Here is a 26,795-nt window from a genome sequence, read left to right on the forward strand (position 1 = left end):
GTACGGGCTTTTAGCACATGATGTTAACCATATATAACCATATAACAATCACAGCACGGAAACAGGCCATTCCGGCCCTCCTAGTCCGTGCCGAACTCTTAATCTCACCTAGTCCCACCTACCCGCACTCAGCCCATAACCCTCCACTCCTTTCCTATCCATATACCTATCCAATTTTACCTTAAATGACACAACTGAACTGGCCTCTACTACTTCTACAGGAAGCTCATTCCACACAGCTATCACTCTCTGAGTAAAGAAATACCCCCTCGTGTTTCCCTTAAACTTTTGCCCCCTAACTCTCAAATCATGTCCTCTCGTTTGAATCTCCCCTACTCTCAATGGAAACAGCCTATTCACGTCAACTCTATCTATCCCTCTCAACATTTTAAATACCTCGATCAAATCCCCCCTCAACCTTCTACGCTCCAATGAATAGAGACCTAACTTGTTCAACCTTTCTCTGTAACTTAAGTGCTGAAACCCAGGTAACATCCTAGTAAATCGTCTCTGCACTCTCTCTAATTTATTGATATCTTTCCTATAATTCGGTGACCAGAACTGTACACAATATTCCAAATTTGGCCTTACCAATGCCTTGTACAATTTTAACATTACATCCCAACTTCTGTACTCAATGCTCTGATTTATAAAGGCCAGCGTTCCAAAAGCCTTCTTCACCACCCTATCTACATGAGACTCCACCTTCAGGGAACTATGCACTGTTATTCCTAGATCTCTCTGTTCCACTGCATTCCTCAATGCCCTACCATTTACCCTGTATGTTCTATTTGGATTATTCCTGCCAAAATGTAGAACCTCACACTTCTCAGCATTAAACTCCATCTGCCAACGTTCAGCCCATTCTTCTAACCGGCATAAATCTCCCTGCAAGCTTTGAAAACCCACCTCATTATCCACAACACCTCCTACCTTAGTATCATCAGCATACTTACTAATCCAATTTACCACCCCATCATCCAGATCATTTATGTATATTACAAACAACATTGTGCCCAAAACAGATCCCTGAGGCACCCCGCTAGTCACCGGCCTCCATCCCGATAAACAATTATCCACCACTACTCTCTGGCATCTCCCATCTAGCCACTGTTGAATCCATTTTATTACTCCAGCATTAATACCTAACGACTGAACCTTCTTAACTAACCTTCCATGTGGAACTTTGTCAAAGGCCTTGCTGAAGTCCATATAGACTACATCCACTGCCTTACCCTCATCAACATTCCTCGTAACTACTTCAAAAAATTCAATAAGGTTTGTCAAACATGACCTTCCACGCACAAATCCATGCTGGCTACTCCTAATCAGATCCTGTCTATCCAGATAATTATAAATACTATCTCTAAGAATACTTTCCATTAATTTACCCACCACTGATGTCAAACTGACAGGTCTATAATTGCCAGGCTTACTTCTAGAACCCTTTTTAAACAATGGAACCACATGAGCAATACGCCAATCCTCCGGCACAATCCCTGTTTCTAATGACATCTGAAAGATCTCCGTCAGTGCTCCTGCTATCTCTACACAAACTTCCCTCAAGGTCCTGGGGAATATCCGGTCAGGACCCGGAGATTTATCCACTTTTAAATTTCTTAAAAACGCCAGTACTTCCACCTCTTTAATTGTCATAGGTTCCATAACTTCCTTACTTGTTTCCCACACCTTACACCATTCAATATCCTTCTCCTTAGTGAATACCGAAGAGAAGAAATCGTTCAAAATCTCTCCCATCTCCCTCGGCTCCACACATAGCTGACCACCCTGATTCTCTAAGGGACCAATTTTATCCCTCACTATCCTCTTGCTTTTAATATAACTGTAGAAGCCTTTCGGATTTACTTCCACCTTATTTGCCAAACCAAACTCGTAACTTCTTTTAGCTTTTCTAATCCCTTTCTTAAGTTTCCTTTTACATTCTTTATATTCCTCGAGCAATTCCTTTACTCCATGCTGCCTATATCTATTGTAGACATCCCTCTTTTTTCGAACCAAGTTTCTAATATCCCTTGAAAACCATGGCGCTTTCAAACCTTTAACCTTTCCTTTCAACCGAACAGGAACATAAAGATTCTGTACCCTCATAATTTCACCCTTAAATGACCTCCATTTCTCTATTACATCCTTCCCATAAAACAACTTGACCCATTCCACTCTCTCTAAATCCCTGCGCATCTCCTCAAAGTTAGCCTTTCTCCAATCAAAAATCTCAACTCTAGGTCCAGTCCTGTCCTTCTCCATAATTATATTGAAGCTAATGCTATTGTGATCACTGGACCCGAAGTGCTCCCCAACACATACATCTGTCAGCTGACCTATCGCATTCCCTAACAGGAGATCCAACACTGCCCCATCTCTAGTCGGTACTTCTATGTATTGTTGCAAAAAGCTATCCTGCACACATTTCACAAACTCTAAACCATCCAGCCCTTTTACAGAATGAGTTTCCCAATCTATGTGTGGAAAATTAAAATCTCCCACAATCACCACCTTGTGTTTACTACAAATATCTGCTATCTCCTTACACATTTGCTCTTCCAACTCACGCTCCCCATTAGGTGGCCTATAATACACTCCTATCAGTGTTACTACACCTTTCCCATTCCTCAATTCCACCCAAATAGCCTCCCTAGAGGAGCTCTGTAATCTATCCTTCCAAAGCACCGCCATAAGATTTTCTCGGACAAGCAATGCAACACCTCCTCCTCTGGCCCCTCCTACTCTATCACACCTGAAGCAACTAAATCCAGGAATATTTAGTTGCCAATCACACCCTTCCTGCAACCATGTTTCACTAATAGCTACAACATCATAATTCCAGGTATCAATCCACACTTTAAGCTCATCCACCTTTCTTACAATGCTCCTAGCATTAAAATAGATACATTTAAGATACTCTCCACCTCCTCCTCTCTTTTCATCCCTAGCAATGCATTCAAATTTATTATCCTTTTCTTTCTTCTCCCCTACAACTTCGGGCTGAGCGCATCCCTCCTCCATCACCTGCCTGTCCTCCCTCACACACGGTCTACTTACTTGCTCTACTGGTGAACTAACCTCCTCTCCCATAGTTTCCTCAAATTGATTTCCGCCCCCCCATCTTACTAGTTTAAAGTCTGCCCCGTAGCCCTAGCAAACCTCCCCGCTAGGATATTGGTCCCCCCAGGATTCAAGTGTAACCCGTCCTTCTTGAACAGGTCACGCCTGCCCCAGAAGAGGTCCCAATGATCCAGAAACTTGAATCCCTGCCCCCTGCTCCAATCCCTCAACCACGCATTCATCCTCCACCTAATTCCATTCCTACTCTCACTGTCGCGTGGCACAGGCAGTAATCCCGAGATTACTACCTTTGCAGTCCTTCTTCTTAACTGCCTTCCTAACTCCCTATACTCTCGTTTCAGGACCTCTTCCCCTTTCCTACCTATGTCATGTTGTGCTGACCTTTTAACCTACTCTAAAATCAATCAAACTCTTCCCTCCCACATAGCCCTCCATTTTTCTATGCGCCTATCTCTTAAATGTCCCTTAATGTATCTGCCTCTACCACCCCTGGAAGTGGTGGCAAAGAAGGCGTATGCTGTTTTTGCCTTCATTGGTCAGGACAGAGAGTACAAGAGTGAGAAGGTCTTTTTAAAGCTGTATAAGAGTTTGGTTAGGCCACACGGAGTATTGTGAGCAGATCTGGTTGCACCTACACAGGAAGGTCATGGAAGCTTTGCAGAAGGTGCAGTCTGGTTTAGAGGGTATGAGCTATGATGAGTGGAAGTGGAGAGGATGTTTCCTATGGTTGGGCTATCAAAGACCAGAAGACACAACCTCAGAATAGATGACATTTTTTAAAGAATGGAAATGAGGAGTAATTTCTTTGGTAAGAGAGTGGTGGAATTCTTTGTCACAGGAGGCTGTGGAGGCCGAGTCTTTGGGTATATTTAAGGCAGAGGGAGATAGATTCTTGATTGGTCAGGGCATGAAGGGATACGGGGAGAAGACAGGAGATTGGGGCAAAGAGGGAAAATGGATCAGTCATGCTTAAATGGTGGAGCAGACTCGATGGGTCAAATGGCCTAATTCTGCTTATGGTCTTACAGAACAGTTCGATCATCTTGGGTTTTTTTTCCCTCTGGAGCACCGGTCACTGAGGGGAGAGCTGATAGAACTTTGAAGATTCTAAGAGATGTAGGCAGAGTAGGCAGCTGGTGTCTTTTAGCCATGGTTGAAATTTCTAATACCTGAGGGCATGCATTTAAGGTGAAAAGGGCTAAGTTCAAAGGAGATGTGTGGGGAAAGTGATATTTTACACGGTGATTGGTGGGTCAGGGATAGCAGTGGACAAAGATACAACTGAGGTGTTTAAGAGGCTCTTGGCCAGGCACACGAATGTGCAGGGAATGGAGGAATATGGACATTGTGCAGACAGAAGGAATTAGTTTAGCTAGAGCGTAGAAGGTTGAGGGGGGATTTGATCGAGGTATTTAAAATGTTGAGAGGGATAGATAGAGTTGACGTGAATAGGCTGTTTCCATTGAGAGTAGGGGAGATTCAAATGAGAGGACATGATTTGAGAGTTAGGGGGCAAAAGTTTAAGGGAAACACGAGGGGGTATTTCTTTACTCAGAGAGTGATAGCTGTGTGGAATGAGCTTCCTGTAGAAGTAGTAGACGCCAGTTCAGTTGTGTCATTTAAGGTAAAATTGGATAGGTATATGGACAGGAAAGGAGTGGAGGGTTATGGGCTGAGTGCGGGTAGGTGGGACTAGGTGAGATTAAGAGTTCAGCACGGACTAGGAGGGCCGGAATGGCCTGTTTTCCGTGCTGTGATTGTTATATGGTTATATGGTTAGATATTTCATTATTGGATATTACCTGCACTTTTACTACACCTTTTTGGGAACTTTTACACTTTATTCTACATTGTTATTGCTTTACAAACCTCTGACGTGCCCCCAGTATTTTTGTCCAATCACCTTAATATTATGCCCCCTCATATTGGCCATTTCTGCCTTGGGGAAAAAAAGGCCTCTGCCTGTCCACTCAATCCAGGCCTCTCATCCTCAGTTAGGGATGGTTTTTCCAGTACTGTCCCACCTAAACAATCAATTTGTTACAAAAAAAAAGCTCCAGTAAAGCACATCACAACATTTTCAAAGTCAAAGTTGGGTTTATTTTCATATGGGATGAACAAGTCCACGTGTGCACAGATACAACGGAGAAACGTTCTTGCCACAGCATCACAGGTACATAGCATCAGATTATTACACAATTAAGACAAAACCAGAGTCTATTTTAGTGATCAAAGTCATCATAGTGTTGCGTTACTGAGGTAGTGATTGGGTTGTGCTGTTTGGTTCAAGAACCGAATGGTTAAAGGGAAGTAGCTGTACCTAACCCTGGTGGTGTGGGACTTCAGGCTTCAGGCCCAGTAGATGGCATGGTTGGGATGATGGAGATCTTTGCTGATGGATGTTGACTTTTTGAGGCAGCACCTCCTATAGATAGTACCGGAGATGGGGAGGTATATACTCGTAATCTATTGGGCACAGCCCACTACTCTCTGTAGCCTCTTACATTTCTGTGCCTTTGAGTTGCTGCCCTAGCCCATGATGCACCCAGTCAGGATACGGAATATTGCTTTGAAGATTAGCTTTATTTGTCGCGTGTGTAAAATGAATTGTTTGCATCAATGAATGCTCTCTGCATTACAAGAATTACGTAAATGTACATCATTGTTGATCTGATGACTGAAAGGATCTGTAATGTCTGTGTATAAATGAATTCTGGACCATTGTAATTACACCCATAGGTCAAGAAAACATGTAAATGACAGGGTAGTGCAATCACTCCAGTCAAGTAAGATGTTCTCCTAAGGGGTTGTCCAATGGCTGTAGAGGCTGGTCCAGGATCCACACAATCTGGTGCAGTGTGGACCCAAGTAAATTACAGCTGTGTTTAGTGGTCGGTTCTTTTGGTTGTTCAGTCTCTCCTTTTGCAGCTGCTGTTTGTTCTCTGAGGCACAACGGGGCTCGTTCTCTTGTAGTGCATCTCTCTCCTGAACAGATTTCCTCCAGGAAATGTCTTCCCGGATTTTAGGTGTAATGTTGAATTTCTTCAGGCTGATGTTGATGTTTCCATTGCCCACCAGGGGCTCACTGACCTTGCTGCAACTGGGAGTGAAGGATCTGTTTGGGGAAATGTGAGGTAGGCATCTGAATGATATGGTCTATCCATCAGAATTGGTGTTGCTCTATTGTGGTGGGGATGCTGTTCATGTTGGCCTCATCCAGTGAGCTGGTTTTAGTGGATCTTTCCTTCTAGACGATCCTCAAAATTTTTCGTAAGGATCTTTGGTGGTTTTGTTCCAGGGTTTTCTGGTGCCTACTGTAGGTGGTCCATGATTCAGCTTCATATGGTAATGTAGGAAGGATGACTGCTCCAAAGACCAAAGGTTTTGTTTGGACCAGTAGGTGTAAATCAATTGGTATCAGCTGTCTGAGGAGCAGAGAGTAGCCCTGATATCAACATCACAGTGAATCTAATTATTCTTACAATCTTCCAAAATTCATTCATCATCATCATTGTGTGCCGTGCGTATGATGTGGGTGATTATGGTTTTTGACCGTGATTGTTCTTGGCAAATTTTTCTACAGAAGTGGTTTGCCATTGCGTTCTTCTGGGCAGTGTCTTTACTAGACAGGTGACCCCAGCCTGAGATTGTCTGCCTGGCGCCAGTGATTGCATAACCAGGACTTGTGGCATGTACCAGCAGCTCGTACGACCATCCACCAGCTGCTCCCATGGCTTCTCGTGACCCTGATAAGGGTGCTGGAGCACCTTGCTCAAGGGTGACCTGCTGGCTACTGGAGGGAAAAGGTGCCTTACATCCCCTTTGGTAGAGATGTATCTCCACCCCACCATGCATAACTTTCATTACCTGGGCCAGTAAATCAAGAAATAAACATCTCTTTTGCATCAGAAAATACACAAGCTCAGCTTGTCAGCATAGATTCACTGTGCCTCGGGGTTTAATTTTCAGTCCGGGTTGAGAAACTTCCAGGAAAACTACACGTACAAATAAGCTGGATGAACTCAGCAGGTCGGGCAGTATTCGTTGAAAGCAGCAGTCAACGTTTCGGGTCGAGACCCTTCGTTTCGGCCTGAAACGTTGACTGCTCCTTTCAACGGATGCTGCCCGACCTGCTGAGTTCATCCAGCGTATTTGTACGTGTTATTTGACCACAGCATCTGCAGTGTACTTTGTGTCCAGGAAAAGTACAATGGGTTTGGATCGTGCATTTGATACCAGTGACGAATAAGGATCCTGGGTTAGGGGAAATGGCAAGCAGGGGCCCGGCCAGTGAGAAATTGCTTCTGTGCAGGGCCAGGGGCCTGTGGCAAGAGGTCATCATCGTGTCGAGGTGCAGCCTAATGGTTTCTTTAAATGCTCTGCCACCACTGAGGTCTCGTCACCAGGACCGCGAGCTGTTTACTGTTTACCCGTGCTGTGGACTACATGAATTTTGAATTATATTTTATTATTTATGGTAGTATTTTGTTTTATGTGCTGTGTGAGATATGTTTTGTGGGTGCACCGTGGTCCAGAGGAATGTTGTTTCATTAAGCGGGATAGGTGGGCGGAGGGAAGGCTCATCTTCCTTTGCTTCTTTTTTCTCCCTTGCAGGCTTGCTGTTGGCTCAGTTTTGAGGGAAGAGTGTTTATTCACTGCTCCCCATGCACTGGCGACACAGTTCGTGCATTGGTCCTTGTGAAAGCTTGCCTTGTAAATTTGCACACTGTGTTCCCTGCGTTATCGGTAACTATACTTCGTCATGGGGAGAAGTTCATTACCTGCATCCCTCACCGCCATCAATGATAGCTTGAAGAAAGCAGCATCCATCAGCATCTAGAGAAATTACTTTAGTTAGAGGTGGTAAATCTGTGGAATTTGTTCCCACTAGTGGCTGCGGAGGCCAAGTCATTGGGTGTATTTAAGGCAGAGATAGATAGGTTCTTGATTAGCCAGGGCATCAAAGGGTATGGGGAGAAGGCAAGGGAGTGGGGATGACTGGAAAAATTGGATCAGCCCATGATTGAATGGCAGAACAGACTTGATGGGCCAAATGGCCTACTTCTGCTCCTATATCTTATGGTCTTATCACTAAGGACCCTCACCACCTGGGATGTGCCCTCTTCTCGAGAAAAGGGGGGAGGTACAAGATCCTGAAGACACACACTCAGAGAGTGAGGAACATCTTCTTCCCCACAACCATCAGATTTCTGAAAGATTCACGGGCTTGTGGGATTACGATATGTACATTAAAACATTCAGTGAAACGTGTTGTTTGTGTCAAATCAAATCAGCGAGGTTTCTGCTAGGAGCAGCCCGCAGCTACATGAGGTTATTCTTACCCTTGACCATCAGGCTCTATAAGGAGTCAACCTACAGCCGGGGAAGCAACCTTGTAAATCTTGTACATCTTATTTTTAAGGTAACTTTTTTCTTATTCCTTCTTCTAATATTTGTATATCTGTGCACTTGTAATGCTACTGTGACACTGCAATTTCCTTTGGGATCAATAAAGTATCTATCTATCTATCTAAGTGTTGTCATGTTTCCAGCGCCAACGTAGCATGCCCATAACTCTCTAACCCGTCTTTGGACTGTGGGAGGAAACCAGAGCACCCGGAGGAAACCCACATGTCATAGGGAGAATGTACAAACTCCTCACAGATAGCAGTGAAATTTAACCTGGGCTGCTGGTTTTATAATAACATTCCGCTAACCGCTATGCTAATGTGCCGCCCTCATAAACACGACCTCATTATTACTTTTTTTGTCCAATTTATTTTGTAATTTATAGATTTTTAAGTCTTTGCTGCCGCAGGACAACAAATTTCAGGTCAGCGATGATAAACCTGGTGGAGATTCAGATTCTGACATCAAACAGAAGCTTCAAGGTGAGCACAGGATTGGGGAGGAGTTGGAAGTTTAGACTCAAGAAACCCCAGCTATTGACCCAGCAGTTGATCCTGATTATTCCCCTTCCCCCCCCACTACAAAGGTAGGAGGTAATAATTGGAAACAGAAGAGATTCTGCAGATGCTGGAAATCCAGAGCAACATACTCAAAATGCTGGAAGAACTCAGCAGGTCAGGCAGCGTCTGTGGACGGGAGATTGAACAGTACAACACAGGAACAGGCCCTTTGGCCCACAATGTTGTGCTGAACCAGTTAAAAAGCAAATCAAAAACACCCAAATACTAATCCCTCTTAACGACACAATGTCCATATCCCTCCATCTTCCTCATAGTCATGTGCCTATCTAAACATTGGTTAAAATCCTCTAACTTGGCATCCACCACTCTCTGAGTAAAATGTTTACCCCTCATCCTCAATGCATGCCCTCTGGTATTAGATATTTCAACCCTGGGAAACAGATGCTCCCTCTCCACTCTGTCTATGCCTCTCATAATCTTACAAACCTCTCTCAGATCTCCCTCAGCCTCTGGTGCTCCAGAGAAAACAACCCAAGTTTGGCCAGGCACATGGCCTCTAAGCCAGGCAGATCTAATCCTGGCAAATCTCCTTTGTATCCTCTCCAAGCCTCACTGTCCTTCCTATAGTGGGGTGACCAGAATAGTTCAAAGGATCATTTATTATCAAAGCATACTACTCTGAAACTCTTCTTCTCCAGATAGCCACGAAACCAAGAAAGAAGAAAAGAATGGCAACACAATCATCAACCTCTAAATCCCTCCTCCCCGCACAAAAATATGAACAAAAACAGAACAGGCACATCAACTCCCAAATCCCCCTCCCCAGTACACAAAAAAATAAGAAAACTTGGGCAAAAAACACAGAATATAAAAAACTGTAAGACTGTAAAAAGTCTAGAGTCCAAGTCCATATCCAAAACGCAGAAAACCTGGGTAACATTCCCCAGACCCGGTAACAGGCCTTTCACAGAGCGATCCCACCAGTGGTCAGAAGGCAGGCCGCCGGCACTCACCTTGCGCATTTGCCTCGATGTTTCAGTCTCTATCATCGCACTAATCAGCGAACAATGGAAGCTTTAGTCAGTGAAATGGAGTAAAATGTCCTGCAGTCTCCTCACCAGGAGGTTCTTCCTCCCGGAATCCTCTCAGAGACTGCAGAGCGCTGGAGCAACCAAACGATCTCCAAACTGCAATTCACAGACTCCCACAGTCCCAGAATTGCATTCAAGACAAAAAATAAACGTAAAAGACATAAAGGAAGTGAATATATTGTTTCATGGTCTACCCAGAAGATGCTGTCCGAAGGAGCGTTGTATGTGGGTGCCATCTTGGCCAGACGTCTGTATCCAATACTCCAGATGTGGCCAAACCAGAGTTTCATAAAGTTGCAACATAACCTCTTGACTTTTGAACTCAATGCCACGACTAATAAAAGCAAGTATCCATTGCTTTGGGCCAAGATAAAAGTTAGAAGTCTAAATAACTGTGAATTTTATCTGTGGAATGAGTTTATCCATCAATTTAACTCAGTGAAAATAAAGAAAGATTATGTAAGGTTTTACTGCTGTGACTGTTCAGACAGATCAAGTCATTATACAGTGCATTGTTTTCCCTTGTACAACCTCAGTGTGCTGTGTAACAATCTGATCTGTATGCAAGACAAGCTTCTCACTGTCTCTCTGTACACGTGACAATAACAGACCAACACAAACAGTCTGAGTGAATTCTGATGAAGTCATCCTCTAGATACAAAGATAGGAGGTAAAAACTGGAAGTCTGAATCTTATCAGAGTCATAGTGCCACTGAGCACTACAGCATAGAAACAGGCCCTTCGGCCCATCCTGTCCATGCTAAACTGCTATTCTTCCCAGTCCCTTCTACCTGCACCCAACCATAGCCCTCAACACCCCTCTCATCCATGTACTTATCCGACCTACTCTTAGATGTTGCAATTGAACCTGCATCCACCACTCACGCTGGAAGCTCATTCCATGTTCCTCTGAGTGAAGAGTTCCCCCTCAGGTTCTCCTTTTGCCCTTAACCCATGAACTCTGGTTCTAGTCTCATCCATCCTCAATGGAAAATGCCTGCATGCATTTACCCTAACTATACCCCCCATAATCTTTTATGCGTCTATCAAATCTCTCATTCTCCTACCCTCCAGGGAATAAAGCCCTAACCTATTCAACCTTTCCCTATAACTCAGGTGGCCCACAGAGTGAAGACGCCTGTGCGTGTATTTGTTTGATCTTCTACTCCCAACTTAAAGAAGGCAAACGTAAAAGAGGTGGACAACAGAAGAGATTCAAAGACGTCTTAAAAGCCAACATGAAGAAATGCAACACCGACATCAACAATTGGGAAACCAACGCCAAGGACAGGAAACTTTGGCAAACCATCATCCGAGAAGGCAGCCAACAGATGTGCAGAATTAGAAGAAAAGAGAAGAAAATGGAAAGAGAGGCAGCAACAACCAAAGCCCGATCTGTCATCTGGAACGACCTCTGCTGAATGCGGAAGAACTTTCAAAGCCAAGATCAGACTCATAAGCCACTTGAGAGTCCATAAATAGATTAATGGAACGACGACCATCATCCCCGACCTCGAGGAATAGCCACGACGACAACAATAACTCAGGTCTTCAAGATCTGGCAAGATCCTTGTAAATCTTCTCTGCCCACTTTCATTATTCATATCATTCTGTAGGTAGGTGACTACAGTTCCAAAATTGGTCCCACCAATGTAGTATGCAACTATAATGTAACTTTCAAGTGAATTAAGTTGATTCACTAACTTAAATCAATGACAAGAAAAGGTTACTGAAGGTTGTTCATCAGATTTTAGCTACACAGAGCCCAATGGGAAGTGAAGTGCAATCACTTAAGAACTAGAATGAGAGTCCAGAGTTAATTCATCCTTCAGAGGAGTTTCAGCACAGCCCTGAACCCAAGGCAAGGGGGAAAAGGAAATTTACTGCAGCCTGGCAGATCCCATAGGCACATTTCAAAGCAAAGAAGGGGAGTATACTTGCTTCAGCCAGCATTATTCAGCTTATTCAGAAGACCTGATTTCTAAACGATTGCAACTGCTGTGATGTGGTGTTGTTGATCCAGAGATAAGCTCTGGGAAGGATTTAGTGCTGGATTTTTGTTAATCAGTCCCATGGCTGTTCAGTCTTTAGTTTTGGCATTTCCAACATAAATCCCTATGGCAAATAGTTGGTAACTAGAAGAAAGGGATGTAAGGAAACTGCCAAAAGCGCACATGGATTATTGCGAGTAGCTTTGAACCTAAGAAAGGATGTGCGGGCATTGTAGGGGATCTAGAAAATATTCATGAGACTAATTTCGGGAATAAGAGGGTTAACATATGAGGAACATTTCATGGCTCCCCGCTGGAGTTTAGAAGAATGGGGGGCAGAGGGGCGGAATCTCATTGAAACCCACCGAATATTGAAAGGCCTAGATAGAGAGGACGTGGAGAAGATCTTTCCTATAGTGGGGGAGTGTAGAACCAAAGGGCAGGGCCTCAGAGTAGAAAGATGTCACTTTAGAATGGAGATGAGGAAGAATTTCTTTCGCCAGAGGGTGGCAGATCTGTGGAATTCATTTCCACAGACAGCTGTGGAGGCCAAGTCATTGGGTGTATTTAAAGTGGAGGTTGATAGCTTCTTAATTAGTAAGAGTTCTGGGGAGAAGGCAGGAGACTGAGATTGAGAGGGAAAATAAATCAGCCAAAATTGAATAGTGGAGGAGACTCGATTGCCTAAGTGGCTTAATTCTGCTCTCATGTCTTATTGAGTTACAAGCAGCATGGTAGCAAGGTGATTAGTGTTACACTGTACACCACCGGCGTCTGGAGTTCAAGGTCAAATTCAGTTTATCGTCACTCAACCGTACACATGCATACCGCCAAACAAAACAACATTCCTCCAGACCAAGGTACACAACACAATACATATAACTTCCATACATAACACATAAAATAATATTACCACTAGTAAATTAACAAATAATAAGGTGCACTTACAACACAGTGTAACGCTACTTGTGCATCATGCATGGTGAGATCTGGGTGGTGGCAGGGAGCTTCCATAGTCTTATGGCGGGGAAGAACTCGTCTCCCATCTTAACAGTCCTTGCCCTAATGCTATGGTACTTCCTGCTTGATGGTAGGGAGTCAAAGACGGATTGGAGGGATCATTAACAATGCTAAGGGCCTTGCATATGCAGCGCTCCTGATAAATATCTCTGACGTGTGGAAGAGAGACCCCAATGATCTTGCAATCCTTTGTAGGGCCTTGCAGGTAGATGCCTTGCAATTCTGGTCCCAGATGGTGATGCAGCTGGTCAGGACACTCTCAATGGTGCTCCTCTAAAAATTGATTAGAAGTTTCAGGGTGGGGCAGGACCTTTAACCTCAGGAAGTGGTGACGCTGCTGTGCTTTCTTGACCAGAGTGGTGGTGTTGAGGAACCAGGTGAGATCATTCGTTATGTGCACTCCCAAGAAACATGGTGCCACTAACTCTCTCCACGGAGGAGCCATGTATGTGCAGAGAGGAGTGGTCAGCTTGCATCTCCCTGAAGTCCACATCATCTCTTTGGTCTTGTCCACCTTGAGACTCAAGTTGTTGTGCTCGCACCACTCTACCAGCTGGTCTCTCTCCTTTCTGTACACCAACTCATGGTCATTGTCGATGAGGCCAACTACTGTTGCATCATCAGAGAACTCGATGAGTCGGTTTGAACTGGATCTAGCAGTGTAGTCGTGTGCCAGCAGTGTGAACAACAGCGGGCTGAGCATGTAGCCTTGGGGTGTGCCAGTTCTCAGCGTGATGGCACTGCAGGTATCTCTGCCAACTCGGACTGACTATGGCCTTTCTGTCAAGAAGTCTAGGATCCAGTTACTGAGAGATGTATTGCGACCCAGTGAGGACACTTTACCCACCAGCTTCTGTGGGATGATCGTATCAAATGCTGAGCTGGTCAATAAAAAACGACATCCTGTTTATGAGGCACCATTTTCCAGGTGGGACAGGACAGAGTGAAGTGCAGAGGCTATGATCAGCAGTGGATCGGAGGAGCAATAAAGTGAACTGGAAAAAGTTCAGTGTAGCAAGAAGACAGGATTTAACGCAATCATAACCAGCTGTTCAAAGCACGTCATTACTGCTGAAGTCGGTACCACTAGACAGTATTCATTGAGACAAGTTACTGACACCCTCTTGGGCACCGGGATGGTGGTGGCTGCCTTGAAGCCGGATGGGGGAAGCGGGGGTGGGGGGGGGGGTCCTTATCAGTGGCACATTGTTCCGTGCGTTAAATTGAGCGTAGCCGACATTCAGCCTCTCAGGAAGAGGAGCGCCACTGTTGTTGAAGCGCAGGGTGGACTTGTAGTCCTTTGTTTTCTGAATGTCCTGCCACGTGTACCTTGTCTGTCTCTGGCATCACAGAGGTGGCTCTATATTCTCAGTGAATGATCCCATTTTGCCTTCCTGTTAGTGTGGGAAAGTGCAGCTCCTCTTCAAGGAGCTTGTGTGTTTCATCCCGTGACTGTGTGGGTATCCTCTATGTGCTCCGATTTCTTCCCACTTTCCAGGAACATACAGGTTAGGGTGAGTAAGCGATGGGCATGCTGTGTTGGGGGCTGCCACCAGCACAATTTTCGCCGATTTAATTTGAGCAAACGACTCATTTCCCTGTGTGTCTCAATGCACATATGACAGATAAAGCTAATCTTTAATCCTGAAAATCAGAGAAGTGAACTTTGTGGAAAAAAACTGAAGTTGTTTCATCATCGGCTTTCCAATGTTATTTAGAGTGGGATCAATGTACAATAAATAAGAGATCTGTAAGCTCAAAACAGAAATTACTCTCCATTTGTATTTCCCCACTGCATCCCCCTCTCCGCCAGTCTCTGGGAAAGATGTAATCTTGAGTAAATAAAGGTGTCACACTGTGAAGGAACCCTTCCATTTCTATCTGCTCTGACTCCCCCATCACAGGTTGACCTTGTAGGAGATTCATAAGGTCACCCAGCATCAGCAATGACTGTGGAAAAAAAATTCCTCTGTAACAGTACCAACTCATCATTTGACTCAATTTGTTTGATTCTTCAGGAATCACTCAAAGTTTGAAGTATATTTATGATCAAAGCACGATCATATTGTGTACATATTGTGTACAGTTCTGGTCACCGAATTATAGGAAAGATATCAATAAATTAGAGAGAGTGCAGAGACGATTTACTAGGATGTTACCTGGGTTTCAGCACTTAAGTTACAAAGAAAGGTTGAACAAGTTAGGTCTCTATTCATTGGAGCGTAGAAGGTTGAGGGGGGATTTGATCGAGGTATTTAAAATTTTGAGAGGGATAGATAGAGTTGACGTGAATAGGCTGTTTCCATTGAGAGTAGGGGAGATTCAAACGAGAGGACATGATTTGAGAGTTAGGGGGCAAAAGTTTAAGGGAAACACGAGGGGGTATTTCTTTACTCAGAGAGTGATAGCTGTGTGGAATGAGCTTCCTGTAGAAGTAGTAGACGCCAGTTCAGTTGTGTCATTTAAGGTAAAATTGGATAGGTATATGGACAGGAAAGGAGTGGAGGGTTATGGGCTGAGTGCAGGTAGGTGGGACTAGGTGAGATTAAGAGTTCGGCATGGACTAGGTGGGCCGGAATGGCCTGTTTCCGTGCTGTGATTGTTATATGGTTATATACTACCCTGAGATTCATTTTCTTGTGGGCATTCACAGTAAATACAAGGAAGCACAATAGAAACAATGAAAATCTGCACACAAAGACAAACAACCAATGTGCACAGGACAACAAATTGTGCAAATACAAATAAGTAAATAAATAAATAAATTATACTGAAAACTTAAGCTGTAGAGTCCTTGAAGGTGAGACTACAGGTGGTGGAAACAGTTCAGAGTTTTGGTGAGCGAAGTTATCCACACTGTATCAGGAGCCTGATGGTTATTGGATAATAACTGTTCCTGAACCTGATGGTGTGAGACTTCAGCTCCTTTCCATGAAGTCCGAATGGAAACTCACAGGTATCCTCACCGATCGGGGTGAGGGTACCTTATGACACAATGAATGTTAGCACCACCTGGTAAACATACATAGTTTGCTCCCTTGCTGGATGCTGTCTAACTTGCTGAGTTCCTCCAGCATGTTGTGCGTGTTAGTAAGTTGGTTTAATACTGCCACAAGTACTGAGGTGCAGTGAAAGCCCTCTCCTGCCTATCATTCAGATCAGTTCATCGAGATTCAGGGCTCAAGGTTGTTTAAAGCCATTTCCAGTACACTAGCGTGAAGGAGAATGAAACAATTGCTACTCCGAATCCGACGCAGCACATAAAACACAAAAGATTCAAAGTACATTTATTATCAAAGTATTCAGCATACAACCCTGAAGGTTCATCCTCCCCACAGACAGGCACAAAACAAAAACCATAGAACCAGCCCATTCAGAGAAAAACATCAACCCCCTTCCCCATGTACAAAAAAATCACGCAAACGGCAACAAAACGAGTGAAAACACTGAGTATAAAACGCAGAATCAAAAGGCATACTTTACTTCAGCTCAGTGTTCATTATCTGCAGGATACCACAATTCAAAAATCGCCCAAAAAAAAGGGTGAAAATGTTTTCAGGTGAGAGGGGGGAGGTTTAAAGGTCCTGCCAAAGGGTTTCAGCCCAAAACGTCGACTGTACATTTTTCCATAGATGTCGCCTGGCCTGCTGCATTCCTCCAACATTTTGTGGGTGTTGCTTGGATTTACAGCATCTGCAGATTTTCTCTTGATGTGCGGGGCAAGCTTTTAGACGCAGAAGCTACAGAGAGCAATGAACTTCACTCAGTACATCAAGGACACATCCTTCCCCACCATTGTTAGTATCTACAGGAAGCGTTGCCTCAATAAATCACCATCCATCATCTAAGATGACTAGATTCTGGCATGGTTCCGAAGGAATGGAAAATTGCAAATGTCACACCACTCTTCAAGAAGGGAGGGAGGCAGAAGAAAGGAACTTACAGGCCAGTTAGCCTGGCTTCAGAGTTGGGAAGATGTTGGATTCCATTATTAAGGACGAGGATTCAGGGTACTTGGAGGCACATGGTAAAATAGGCCAAAGTCAGCATGGTTCCCTGAAGAGGAAACCTTGCCTATCAAACATGTAGGAATTCTTTGAAGAAATAATAGGCAGGATAGACAAAGGAGATGTAGTTTATTGGGATTTTCAGAAGGCCTTTGACAAAGTGCCACACATGAGGCTGCTTAACAAGATGGGAGCCCATGGTATTACAGGAAAGATACTAGCATGGATAAAGCGTCGGCTGATTGGCAGGAGGCAAAGAGTGGGAATAAAAGGAATGTTTTCTGATTGGCTGCCAGTGACTAGTGATGTTCCACAGGGGGTCTGTACTGGGACTGCTTCTTTTTACATTGTATGTCAATGATTTTGATGACAGAATTGATGGCTTTGCAGTCAAGTTTGCAGACAATATGAAGATAGGTGGAGGGGCAGGTAGTGTCGAGGAAGCAGGGAGTCTGCAGAGGACTTGGACAGATTAGGAGAATGGATAAAGAAGTGGCAGATGAAATACAGTGCCAGGAAATGTATTTTCAAACACTTAGATAGAAAGAGTAAAAGCATAGACTCTTTTCTAAATGGTGAGAAAATTCAAAAATCAGAGGTGTAAATGGATTTGGGAGTCCTTGTGTAGGACTGCGGGGGTCACGGCTCCAAGGGTGGGAAGGGCTTATTCCACACTGTATCTCAGTAAATAAATAAAGTTCAGTGTGGATAAATCCAAGTTGTTGCACTTCGGGAGGTAAGTGCCAAGTAAGTGGCCGCACTTTTAGAGGCAAGGATCCTGTGGTGCAAGACCATAGCTCCCTGAACGTTGCAAGATTAGACACTCTCCCTATGTGATGAACTGAGGCTGAGCCCGTGGGCTGGCTCTGGCTGCTTTGGGCTTCGTGTCTGAGGACTCACTTTCACTCTAAATGCTATTTGCTTATTTTCGTTTGTCCGATTTGGTTTTATTTCTCTCTCTCTGCACATTGGATCATTGGTGGTCTTTTTTTTTCAAGGGTTTCTCGTTTTGTGGCTATTGCAAGGAGATGAATCTCAAAGTTGCAGAATGTACTTTGATAATAAGTGCACCTTGAATGGTCAAGAAAGCTTAAGGCAAGCTTACATTCATCGGTCAGGGTGTTAAATAAAATTTGAGGAGTGATGTCGCAGCTACGTTAAACTTTGGTGAGGTTGCATTTGCAGTGTTAGGTGGAGTCCTGACCTGATTACTACTTTACAGGACAGAGGTGGAGGCTTTGGAAACATGCAGAAGGGGTTCACCAGGACGTTGCCTGGATTAGAGAGTCCTATAAGGAAAGGTTGGGTGAACTTGGATCGCCTTCTCTGAAGTGCTGGAGGCCGACAGGCGACCTGATGGAAGTATACAAAATTATGATATGTACAGTACAGATGGGGTATATAATTCTTCAAGCTTCCAAACTTTCAAATTAATTTTATACACTATAGAATGGTACAGGCCCTTTGGTTCACAACCTTTTAATCTACTCTAAAATCAATCTTACCCCTCCCATCTTCATGGCCTGCCATTTTCTATGAGTTTCTTAAATGTCCCTAATGTGCCTGCCTCCACGACCACACCTGGCACCCGCCAGTTTCTGTGTAAAAAGGAATTACCTGAAAACCCTCCATACTTTCCAACAATCACCTTAAGATTATGCCCTCTTGTATTAGCTATTTCCACACTGGGAGAAAGTCTCTGGCTGTTCACTCTGTCTATGCCTCCTATCATCTTGTACACCTCCATCAAGTCACCTCTCATCCTTCTTCACTCCAAAGAGAAAAGCCCTAGCTCGCTCAACCTATCCTCATGAGACATGCTCCAGGCAGCATCCTGGTAAATCTCCTCCACACCCTCTCTAAAGCCTCCACATCCTTCCTATAATGGAGTGATGAGAGCAGAACACAATATTCCAAGTATATATCTTCTCCAGAAAAACACAAGAGATTCTGTAGATGTTGGAAATCCAGAGCAACACACACAAAATGCCGGAGGAACTCAGCAGGTCAGGCAGCATCTATGGAGAGGAATACAGAGTCCACATTTTGGGCTGAGGATTTTCATCAGGCGTCGACCACTTCAAGTGTGACACATGTGGAGAATGGAGGCACATTGGTGAGGCTGGAAGTTTTGTCCATCCTGCATGGCCCTGAACGGATGAGACTGTTAGGAGTCCATCACGCTGGTGAGCCTGGAGTTAAGTACAGGCCAGACTGGATAATGATGAAGAGGTGGCAGGTTGGCGCAACAGCACCAGCGACCCAGGTTCAATTCCTCTGCTGTCTGTAAGCAGTGCGGTGGTTAGTGTAACTCTATTTTACAGCACCAGCGACCCAGGTTCAATTCCTCTGCTATACCCAGCGACCCAGGATCAATTCTCACCACTGTCTGGAAAGAGTTTGTAAGTTCTCCGTGTGACCACATGGATTTCCTCCAGGTGCTCCAGTTTCCTCCCACGTTCCAGAAATTCAGTAGGTTGATTAGTCTCATGGTGTAACTGGGGGGCACAGGCTCATGGGGCTGGAGTGGCCTGTTGCCATGATTTATCTTATTTACTGTGTGGAATAGGCCTTTCCAACCCTTTGAGCTGCGTTGCCCGGCAACCCTCTGATTTAATCTTGGCCCAGTCACGGGAGAATTTACAATGACCAATTAACCTACCAAGCAGTATGTCTTTGAACAATGGGAGGTAACTGGAGCACTCAGTGGAAACACATGCGGTCATGGGGAGGTTATACAAACTCCTTACGGACAACGGTGGGAATTGAACCTGGGTCACTGGTTCAGTAAAGTGTTGTGCTAACCACTCTGTTACCGGGTCACCCTTTGCCCACATTTTCAACTGATCAATACCCTGGTGGATTCTTTGACAGCCTTCCTCACCATGTACAACTCACAGTTTTTGTGCCAACTGTAAACTTACTAATCTGGTCACCTACATTTTTATCCAGAGTAACACACGCAAACTGCCGCAGAAACTCAGCAGTTCAGACAACATCTACAGACGATATTTTGGGCCGAGACTCTTCATCAGGATTTCCAGCATCTGCAGAATCTCTTGTGTTTTTCATCCAAATTATTCCTATGTATCACAGATGACAAAAGAGGTGATTTGCAAGGTAACACAAGCCCAGGGAAGGTAAAAATTCAGAAAGATGAACAAAATTGCCAAAGGAATTTGGAAGGTTGAAAACTTGGAACTGAATAGTTGGAAACAGTTGTTGGAGTATTCGTCTATGACTTTTTCTGCTTATAGATTCATGGCATCGTAGAGAAGTACAACACAGACACAAGCCCCTCGGTGCATCTAGTCCGTACCAAACCATTTAAACTGCCTACTTCCATCTATGTAACTATCCAAACTTCTGGAGTCATAGAACTGTATGTTTTCTGACAGTTATAGTACAAAGTTACTGTAGGCTGCTTTTTAATTGATAGAAAGTGAGCCAGAAAGTTAATTATTTTTGAAATTTTATGAGAATTTTTTTTAAGAGAATGAGGTATTTTGGAAGAGCCAATACGTTGAAGGTACTTGTAAAATTGACAGGGACAGCTCGTACGTGTTTTCTGTTGGCAGCTCTCCATCAGTCTTGGATTCAGGGTGTTCTTTACCAGGAGGTAGAATTAGTATTGAGAAATGTGTGAAAGGCTGATGATCGCGTCCCAATAAGACCAGTCTGTTGATGCATTTTGATTACTTACTTCAGAGGCATGGGAGACTCATTCCAAGTTAACATGGTGGAGTGAGTCTCCAGATTGCTGTGTTGGCTAGGAGCAAGGCAACACTTGTGGGCTGCCCAGCACAATCCTCGCTGATTTGATTTGATGCAAATGATGCATTTCACTGTATGTTTCAATGTACATGTAACAAATAAAGCTAGTCTTTATCCCTCTCCCTTTCCCAAGTATATGGTCATGCACTTTGGTAGAAGGAGCAAAGGTGTAGACTATTTTCTAAACGGGAAGAAAATTCAAAGGGACTTGGGAGTCCTTGTGTAGGATTCGCTAAATGTTAGCTTGCAGGCTGAGTCAATGGTGAGGAAGGCAAACGTAATGTTTGCTTTCATTTCAAAAGGACTAGAATATAAAAGCAAGGATGTAATGCTGAGGCTTTATAAGGCATTGGTGAGGCCTCACCTTGGAGTAATGTGAGCAGTTTTGGGCCCCTTATCAAAGAAAAGATGTGCTGGCTTTGCAGAGGGTCCAGTGGAGGTTGACGAGAATAATTCTGGAAATGAAAAGATTATCACATGAGGAGGTTTTGAAGGTTCTGAGCCTGTACTCGCTGGAGTTCAAGAAGAATGAGAGCAGATCTCACTGAAAACTATCGAATATTGAAAGGCCTAAATAAGTAAAATTAAATTATTAATCAGTGCCCAAGTAAACTAATGTCTTCTATCTACATGATGTTGATATCCCTCCATTCCCTGCTCATTCCTGTGTCTATCAAAGCCTTCTGAGCAACTCTGTCTCCCCACCAACAACACTCACTGCTCTCTGTGTAAGAAAACTTACCCTGCACTTCTCCCTTGAACCTACCCCCCACCCCCCACCTTAAATGCATGCCCTCTTGTATTAGACATTTCCACCCTGGGGTAACAGATATCTATTGACATTTGTAATAGACTTCTGTGTTTTACAGCTGATGGATCACTTCTGCAGCGAGCACAGCATTTGAGGGGCCTATCTGTGCACAGCGAGCTCCCAAGCTACAAATTATCTGCTGGTGATACTGAGTGAATTTTGCTAAATATTGGGCAGTACTGAGGACACTTTGAAAGACCACAGGATTGCTTGACATTTAAAATTTCCATACCAGGACAGTGCCAACCCTCTTGCTGTGGATACATGTTTAGTTTATTATGGGGGCATTTGGGGTGGGATGGGGTGGGTAAGTAACTCAGCATCTCAGCTACAAACTCCATGTACAATCTAATATCGAGATACTAAAAAGCCGGAGTTCATACTGGGACGAGGAGTCAAACTCAAAGCAGAGTTATTATCAAAGTACTACACCATACACAACCCTGGGATTCCTTTCCTTGCTTTTGGCATTTACCGGAAAATAAATACAACAGAATTTATGAAAACTATACATAAACAAAGACTGACACAAAACCAATGTTCAACAGGGACAAATTGTATAAATAAAAAGGAATTGTAGAGACCTTGAAAGTGAGTCTATAGGTTGTTGAGTCAGTTCAGAGTTGTCCTGAGTGAAGTTATCCACCCTGGTTCAAGAGCCTGATGATTATGGGTTAATAACTGTTACATTTTAAATTTTTTAAATTTATTTTATCTATTGAGATACGTGTGGAACAAGCCATACCGGCCCTTCAAGTCGCGTCACCCAGCAATCAGAATCAGAATCAGGTTTAATACCACCGTCATCTGACGTGAAATATGTTAACTTTGTGGCAGCAGTTCAATGCAATACATAATAATATAGAAAAAAGCTATGAATTACAGTAGGTATACATATATTTATTTATTAAATAAGTAGTACAGAACACATTAATAAAAAAAGTAGTGAGATAGTGTTCATGGGTTCACTGTCCATTCAAAAATTGGATGTCAGAGGGGAAGAAGTTGTTCCTGAATCGTTGAGTGTGTGCCTTCAGGCAAAATTGCAAATGTCACTCCACTCTTTAAGAAGGGAGGAAGGCAAAAGAAAGGAAATTATAGGCCAGTTAGCCTAACCTCAGTGGTTGGGAAGGTGTTGGAGTCTATTATTAAAGATGAGGTTTCGGGATATTTGGAGACTAATGATAAAATAAGTCAAAGTTGGCTTGGTTTCTGTAAAGGGGAACCTTGCCTGAGAAATCTGTTAAAGTTCTTTGAGGAAGTAACAAGTAGGGTGGACAAAGGAGAGGCAGTGGGTGTCAGTTACTTGGATTTTCAGAAGACATTTGATAGGGTGCCACACATGAGGCTGCTTAACAAGATAAAATCCCATGGCGTTACAGGAAAGACACTGGCATGGATAGAGGGATGGCTGACAGGCAGGAGGCAGCGAGTGGGAATAAAGGGGGCCTTTTCTGGTTGGCTGCATTGACTTGTGGTTTTCCTCAGGGGTCAGTATTGGAACTGCTTCCTTTTACATGGTTTGTCATTGATTTGGATGATGGAACTGAATGCTTTGTGACAAAGTTTGCAGGTGATACGAAGATAGGTGGAGGGGTAGGTAGTGCTGAGGAAGCATTGCAATTGCAGAAGGACTTAGACAAATCGGAAGAATGGGCAGAAAAAGTGGCAAATGGAATATAGTGTTGGGAAATGTATGATAATGCATTTTGGTAAAAGGAACAATAGTGCAGAAAATTCTCCACGATTACATTGATATCTTGGGCCCAGGATAGATTTTCAGAGATGTTGACACCCAGGAACTTGAAAATACTCAGCTTTTCCACTAATAACTGCTTGATGAGGACTGGTGTGTATTCCCTCAACTTCCCCTTCCTGAAGTTCACAATCAACTCCTTGGTCTTATTGACGTCACGTGTAAGGTTGTTGTTGCAACACCACTAAAGCACTCGAACAACATATCTCGCTCCTGTACGCCTCCTCGTCAGCATCTGAAATTCTGTCACCAACAGCCGTGTTGTGAAAAAGCAACAGGTTACGATGATGATAAATTAATTTCCAAAGGATGTGATTCAGGTGTGACTGAAGGTGGAGCAGGTGTTTTGGAATGTGAACCTGAAAGTAAAATAGATGCAAATTAGAGTGGAGCGAGACATAACGTGGCATTGTGTCGATGAATGGGGAACTGTGTTCTCCTTCTTAAGGCAATAACGTATTCCAGTCACTAAGGCTTGGCACTCGCCAGTTTTGAATGCTCCCTATTGCATAATTAGCTTGAATTTGTATGTACGCCTTGATTGAGCGCCTGCTTGGTGATGCTGTTTGGTATCACCTCCGCAGAGAGGATTGGAACTCTGGCCAACACAATGAAAAACATGCTGCTTTTCTTTGCTTTGTGGAAACAAGGACATGGTGCCCACTTCATGCCAACAACATTCCCCATCCAATTTACTGCATATTCTCGCCTTTAACCAATAATTGTTTTCTCATACACAAAAGCACTGTCTGCTCCAATTAAAACCCTCTGAAGGATAAATTGGCTCGAATCCAAGGATCAAGGAGCAACTTTATTTGCCATATATATTTACATGTATTTGGAATTTGCTGTGGTGTGTTAGTGTGACATGCAACAAAAACAACATTCAACAATTATAAATAATAAACGATTCTAAAAATTAAAGCTGGAAGTACAGACATGGAATAAAATGTGCGTCCATATATAAATATCAACATCTATTTACAACGTAAGCATCATCATGAAAAGTGCAGAGTGGTAATGGGGGACTAGATAGAGGAGGTGGGGGAGGCTAACTAGAATGGTTGATCGAATTAACTGTCTGGAGGAAGAAACTTTTAAGCCAGCGTAAAGATTTTGCTTTAATGGTTCTATGGCGCTTTCCAGAACACCAGAGAATGCTACCCCTCCCCTGTCTTCTTCCCCTTTCCTTTCCAGTCCTAATGACAGGTCTGGGCCCAAAACATTGACTCTTTATTTCTCTCCAAGATGCTGCCTGACCTGCTGAATTTTTCCAGCATTTTGTGTGTGTGTTGCTCTTTCCAGAAGGGAAAGTTTGGACTCCACTGAGAGAATGTGTAAAACTATTACTCGCAAAGCAATCCCGGCTATTTGTTCAATTAGGTTTTGTTCTTTCAAAGCTTTCCTAAATAAGTCGCTGCTCCAATTAATCAACGGCTCAATTGACCGGAATCCAATATATTTCCCAATGCGTGGACGGAAGTGGGCATGAGGCAGATAATGGAGATGCAAGAGATAGGAAAAAGCTGGAATCTGCAGCAAAATCAATTCACAATGTTGGAGGGACTCAGCAGGTCAGGCAACACCAAATGAACAGTCAGTATTTCGGGTCGAGACCCTTCATCTGGATTCATCATCTTCATCGTCATCATTACGTGCCCTGTCATATGATGTAGGAAATCACAGACCGTGACCATGATTGTTCTTGGTAAACTTTTCTACGGAAGTGGTTTGCCATTGCCTTCTTCTGGGCAGTGTCTTTACAAGATGGGTGACCCCAGCCGTTGTCAATCTTCTTCAGAGATTGTCTGCCTGGCCTCAGAGGTCGCATAACCAGGTCTTGTGATCTGCACCGGCTGCTCATACGATCATCCAGCACCTGCTCCCATGGCTTCACGTGACCCTGATCGGGGAGGATAAGCAGGTGCTACACCTTGCCCAAGGGTGACCTGCAGGCTAGCGGAGGTAAGGAGCACCTCACACCTAAGGTGCCAGTAACCTGCCTTTGCATTCTCCTGTCAATTGAAACGGTTCTGCTGGGCTTAGTAGCTAAACCAGATGAGAAAGCCGGGAGCAGGACCTGGCTGTCAGAGGTTGTTTGAGGCCCACACCATTGGGGGCATTTAATAGGTAGTAGGAGCTTGCCCCCATTACCAGCCCCAGCTATAACAACCTCAAGGAACCACTCGAAGTTTGAGGAGACTTGGTATCCAAAGATTCAAAGTACATTTATTATCGAAGTATTTATACAGTATACAACCCTGAAATTCGTCTTCTCCACTGACAGTCGCAAAACAAAGAACCATGGAACCAACTCGATCAAAGAAAAATATCAAATATCAAAGCCTGCTCTCCCCATGTGCAAAAATTGCTCTACTGGTAACAAAAAATGAGCAAAAACACAGAATATGAAACACAAAGCTGAAAGGCATATTTTAGCTCACTTCAATATGTCACCAAGGACTAACAGATTTCGAGAGACGTGCTGTGGAGAACCTTCTAACTGGTTGCATCACTGTCAGTTATGGAGGGGCCACTGCACAGGATCGGGAAAAGCTGCAGAAAGTTGTAAACTCATTCAGCTCTATCATGGGCACCAGCCTCCACATCAGAATCAGGTTTATTATCACCAGCATGTATCATGAAATTTGTTAACTTAGCAGCTGCAGTACAATGCGATACACGATAATATAGAAAGAATAAATAACTAAACAAATAAATCGATTATAGTAAGTATATATGTATATTAAATAAATTAAAATAGTGCAAAACAGAAATAATATATATTAAAATAAAAGTGAGGTTGTATTCTTGGGTTTAATATCCATTTAGGAATCATATGGCAGAGGGGAAGAAGCTGTTCTTGAATCACTGAGTGTGTGCCTTCAGGCTTCTGTACCTCCTCCCTGATGGTAACAGTGAGAAGAAGGCATGCCCTGGATGATGGGGGTCCTTAATAATGGATGTCACCTTTCTGAAGCACTGCTCCTTGAAGATGTCTTAGATACTATGGAAGCACGTACCCAAGATGGAGCTGACTAATTTTTACGACTTTCTGTAGCCTCTTTTGGTCCTGTGCAGTTGAACCCCCCGACCCCCGAACCAGACAGTGATGCAGCCGGTCAGAATGCTCTCCATGGTACAGCTATAGAAGTTTTCAAGTGTTTTAGGTGACAAACCAAATCTCTTCAAACTGGTAATGAAATATAGCTGCTGTCTTGCCTTCTTTAAAGCTGCATCGATATGTGGACACCAGGTTAGATCCTCAGAGATGGATGACATTTTCAAAAAGGCGATGCCTCAAGGGGGCGGTATCCATCACTACGGACCC

The sequence above is a fragment of the Hemitrygon akajei genome, chromosome 19 (genome assembly GCF_048418815.1).
Source record: "Hemitrygon akajei chromosome 19, sHemAka1.3, whole genome shotgun sequence".
Taxonomy (NCBI): Eukaryota; Metazoa; Chordata; class Chondrichthyes; order Myliobatiformes; family Dasyatidae; genus Hemitrygon; species Hemitrygon akajei.